This window comes from Ovis canadensis, chromosome 2 (genome assembly GCF_042477335.2).
Source record: "Ovis canadensis isolate MfBH-ARS-UI-01 breed Bighorn chromosome 2, ARS-UI_OviCan_v2, whole genome shotgun sequence".
NCBI classification, from domain to species: domain Eukaryota; kingdom Metazoa; phylum Chordata; class Mammalia; order Artiodactyla; family Bovidae; genus Ovis; species Ovis canadensis.
Genome location: NC_091246.1, coordinates 230,672,315 through 230,677,610, shown reverse-complemented (window position 1 = coordinate 230,677,610; position 5,296 = coordinate 230,672,315). Strand labels below are relative to the sequence as shown.

Genomic DNA, 5,296 nt, shown 5'->3' with positions numbered 1-5,296 from the left:
GTGGAATGGAAAGTGAATATATCATCTTAAACAAAATTCTTTTCTGAAAGCGTATAAATCTATCATTGAAACAGAAGCAGTGTTGAAGTCACTATTTAAAAGGATATGGATTTCTCGACGTGTTTTCCAAAGCCACCTTCTTTTTTTTTTTTTTTTTTACTTTATTTTATTTTACAGTACTGTATTGGTTTTGCCATACATTGACATGAATCCACCACTGGTGTACATGCGTTCCCAAACATGAACCCCACTCCCACCTCCCTCCCCATAACATATCTCTGGGTCATCACCGTGCACCAGCCCCAAGCATGCTGTATCCTGCATCGGACATAGACTGGCGATTCGATTCTTACGTGATAGTATACATGTTACAATGCCATTCTCCCAAATCATCCCACCCTCTCCCTCTCCCTCTGAGTCCAAAAGTCCGTTATACACATCGGTGTCTTTTTTCCTGTCTTGCATACAGGGTCGTCATTGCCATCTTTCTAAATTCCATATATATGTGTTTGTATACTGTATTGGTGTTTTTCTTTCTGGCTTACTTCACTCTGTATAATCGGCTCTAGTTTCATCCACCTCATCAGAACTGATTCAAATGTATTCTTTTTAACAGCTGAGTAATACTCCATTGTGTATATGTACCACAGCTTTCTTATCCATTCATCTGCTGATGGACATCTAGGTTGTTTCCATGTCCTGGCTATTATAAACAGTGCTGCAATGAACATTGGGGTACATGTGTCTCTTTCAATTCTGGTTTCCTCAGTGTGTATGCCCAGCAGTGGGATTGCTGGGTCATAAGGTAGTTCTATTTGCAATTTTTTAAGGAATCTCCACACTGTTCTCCACAGTGGCTGTACTAGTTTGCATTCCCACCAACAGTGTAGGAGGGTTCCCTTTTCTCCACACCCTCTCCAGCATTTATTGCTTGCAGATTTTTGGATCGCAGCCATTCTGACTGGTGTGAAGTGGTACCTCATTGTGGTTTTGATTTGCATTTCTCTGATAATGAGTGATGTTGAGCATCTTTTCATGTGTTTGTTAGCCATCCATATGTCTTCTTTGGAGAAATGTCTATTTAGTTCTTTGGCCCATTTTTTGATTGGGTCGTTTATTTTTCTGGAATTGAGCTGCAGAAGTTGCTTGTATACTTTTGAGATTAGTTGTTTGTCAGTTGCTTCATTTGCTATTATTTTCTCCCATTCAGAAGGCTGTCTTTTCACCTTGCTTATATTTTCCTTTGTTGTGCACAAGCTTTTAATTTTAATTAGATCCCATTTGTTTATTTTTGCTTTTATTTCCAGTATTCTGGGAGGTGGATCATAGAGGATCCTGCTGTGATTTATGTCTGAGAGTGTTTTGCCTATGTTCTCCTCTAGGAGTTTTATAGTTTCTGGTCTTACATTTAGATCTTTAATCCATCTTGAGTTTATTTTTGTGTGCAGTGTTAGAAAGTGATCTAGTTTCATTCTTTTACAAGTGGTTGACCAGTTTTCCCAGCACCACTTGTTAAAGAGATTGTCTTTACTCCATTGTATATTCTTGCCTCCTTTGTCAAAGATAAGGTGTCCATCACATTCTCTTTTAAGGAGAATCATCAGGCATGGTCCCATGCCTCAAAACATAGTTCAGTTGAGCTCAGTTCAGTCACTCAGTCATGTCCAGCTCTTTGTGACCCCATGAACCACAGCACGCCAGGCCTCCCTGTCCATCACCAACTCCCAGAGTCCACCCAAACCCATGTCCATTGAGTCGGTGATGCCATCCAACCATCTCATCCTCTGTCATCCCCTCCTCCTCCTGCCCTCAATCTTTCCCAGCATCAGGGTCTTTTCAAATGAGTCAGCTCTTTGCATCAAGTGGCCAAAGTATTGGAGTTTCAGCTTCAACATCAGTCCTTCCAAAGAACACCCAGGACTGATCTCCTTTAGAATGGACTGGTTTTATCTCCTTGCAGTCCAAGGGACTCTCAAGAGTCTTCTCCAACATCACAGTTCAAAAGCATCAATTCTTCGGTGCTCAGCTTTCTTCACAGTCTATCTCTCACATCCGTACATGACCACTGGAAAAACCATAACCTTGCCTAGATGGACCTTTGTTGACAAAGTAATGTGTCTGCTTTTTAATATGCTGTCTAGGTTGGTCATAACTTTCCTTCCAAGGAGTAAGTGTATTTTAATTTCATGGTTGCATTCGCCATCTGCAGTAATTTTAGAGCCCAGAAAAATAGTCAGCCACTCTTTCCACTGTTTCCCCATCTATTTGCCATGAAGTGATGGGACCAGATGCCATGATCTTAGTTTTCTGAATGTTGAGCTTTAAGCCAACTTTTTCGCTCTCATCTTTCACTTTCATCAAGAGGCTCTGTAGTTCTTCACTTTCTGCCATAAGGGTGGTGTCATCTGCATAGCTGAGGTTATTTATATTTCTCCCAGCAATCTTGATTCCAGCTTATTCTTCCTCCAGCCCAGCTTTTCTCATGATGTACTCTGCATATAAGTTAAATAAGCAGGGTGACAATATACGGTCTTGATGTACTCTTTTTCCTATTTGGAACCAGTGTGTTGTTCCATGTCCAGTTCTAACTGTTGCTTCCTGACCTGCATACAGGTTTCTCAAGAGGCAGGTCAGGTGGTCTGGTATTCCCATCTCTTTCATAATTTTCCCCAGTTTATTGTGACACAGTCAAAGGCTTTGGTATAATCAATAAACCAACACATAAGACCCTATTAAATAAGAATAAATTTGTTAGCCAGTGAAAAAACATATTTCCTACTAGGTCTTCAATTAATTTTGGTTCACACCACAGAAAATTCTTCTGCTCATAACCTGAGAAAGTAAATCAATCAAGACTTGGGTCTTACCTCTATGAGTTGTATAATGAAATGGATGGATAAATGGAATTCTGAGGTTGTGAAAGCTATTTCATGGAATCCTGAAAATATATATATATAGTACCAGGAAAGCAAAAAGACAGTCCTCAAAATGAGAGAAAATATTTTTAAGTCATAGATCTGATGAAGGACTCATATCTAGAATATATAAAGGACTCTTGAAATTCAGTAACATAATGATAAATAACCCATTTAAAAATGAGCAAATGATCAGACCAGTGATTTCTCTAGAGAAGAAATCTGAATGGCCAGTAAGCACACAAAAATAAAAATCAGCACTGCAATGAGATATCATTTCACATCCAGCTAGAATTGCTGTGATCAAAGTGTCAGTCACTAGTGTCGGTGAAGATGTAGAGAAATTGGAACTCTCAAACACTATTGGTAGAAAGGCAAAAATAGTGTAGCCATTTTGGAATACAATTTGGCAGTTCCCCAAAGAACCAAACGCAGAATTACCATATGATCCAGGAATTTCACAGCTAGATATTTATCAAGAGAAATGAATACATATGCCCACACAAAAATACACAAATATTCAGAGCAGCATTATTCATAATAGCTAAAAAGTGGAAACAGCCCAAATGTCCATCAAATGATGAATGGATAAATAAAATGGGATGTATCTATACAATAGAATAATGTGTGTGTGTGTGTGTGTGTGTGTGTGCTCAGTCATGTCCAAATCTTCCCAGGCCCAATGGACTATAGCCCACTAGGCTCTTCTGTCCATGGAATTTTCCAGGCAAGAATACTGGTGTCATTTCCTACTCCAGGGGCTTTTCCCAACCCAGGGATCAAACCTGTGTCTCTTTCATCTCCTGCACTGGCAGGTGGATTCTTTACCACTAGCGCCACCTGAGATATTATTTAGCAATAAAAGGAATAAAGTACCAATACTTGCTACAACGAGGATGCACCTTGAAAACATTATGCTAAGTGAAAGAAGCCAGTCACAAAAGACTGCGCACTGTATGCGTCCATATATACAAAATGTCCAGAATAAGTTAGTCTAAACTAACAGAGAAGAAATGGGTGCTGGCCTGGTGCCTGAGACATGAGGTTTGGGGAGAAATCGGAAGTGACTACTAATAAGTATAAATTTTTTGCAAAGAGTGATGAAAATTTTGTAAGATATATTATGATAATGGTTGCACAGCTCTGTGAATATACTGTAATAAAGCATTTAAATAAATAAATTGTATGGTATATGAATAATGTCTCAAAAAACCTTTAAAGTATTTTATCAAATTGAGGATAGCCTGGGGAAAAAAAAATGAGATTTTACTCCAAGGATCTAAATAGAATTTTTGTGAGTAGAATGCATCATCTTTAGGTAATTTGACTATCTTGCAGTGACTATATTGCCTATTGTTTGGGTATGAAAAGTTAGAGCAATATCAATCTTGTTCCTAACACCATAATATTTAGAAAGAAGAATATGGCAGTATTCTACAATAATTATTTCTCAATGAATTTCTATAGCAATATATTCACCTTAACTAGCAATTTTACTATTATTTACTTATTATATTTTTAAGTCAAGTATTTTCCCTCTTAAAGTACATATATTTTAAAGACATTATTTTCTTATCATAGTTAGAAAACTAGCTTCACTTGCCATAAATAAAAGATGACTGTTAAGTACAATAAAAATAAATCAATATTTTTAAATTATATATAAATAAATGTTGCTACCAGAATATTTGAAACCCAGGACTTGTTATCTTTTTTGTTAAAATACAAGATTGATGTGTTGTATAAAAGGAGAGAAGGTTAGCACTCCCCTTGACAAGGAAGGAAGAGGCTCTCTGGCCTGACAACATTCATACGGTTAAGGCATTACCACCTTCTTTGTGGCATCAAACCACTGTTGTTTAGATGTCAGCTCCAGGAAGAAAACTATTAAAAATACAAACACATGGAGGCTAAACACGCTTCTGAATAAACAACAAATCACAGAAGAAATCAAAATATGCATAGAAATGAATGAAAATGAAAACACAACAACCTCAAACTATGGGATTCAGTAAAAGCAGTGCTAAGGGGAAGTTTCATAGAAATACAAGCTTACCTCAAAAAAAAAAAAAAGAGAGAGAGAGAAATAAAATAAATAACCCAACTCTACACCTAAAGCAACTAGAAAAAGAAGAAATGAAGAACCCCAGGGTTAGTAGAAGGAAAGAAATCATAAAAATTAGGGCATAAATAAATGAAAAAGAAACAAAGGAGCCATAGCAAAAATCAACAAAGCTAAAAGCTGGTTCTTTGAGAAGATAAATAAAATAGACAAGCCATTAGCCAGACTCATCAAGAAAAAAAGGGAGAAGAATCAAATCAACAAAATTAGAAATGAAAATGGAGAAATCACAACAGACAACACAGAAATACAAAGGCTC

At 37.2% G+C, this 5,296-nt stretch overlaps 1 non-coding gene across 1 annotated transcript; it reads left to right on the top strand.

Annotated features, from left to right (window-relative positions):
- Positions 1–4,650: 4,650 nt before the first annotated feature.
- LOC138434926 (U6atac minor spliceosomal RNA) lies at positions 4,651–4,776 on the top strand. Its single transcript, XR_011254983.1, has one exon. It is a non-coding gene; the product is annotated as a U6atac minor spliceosomal RNA (small nuclear RNA).
- Positions 4,777–5,296: the final 520 nt, after the last annotated feature.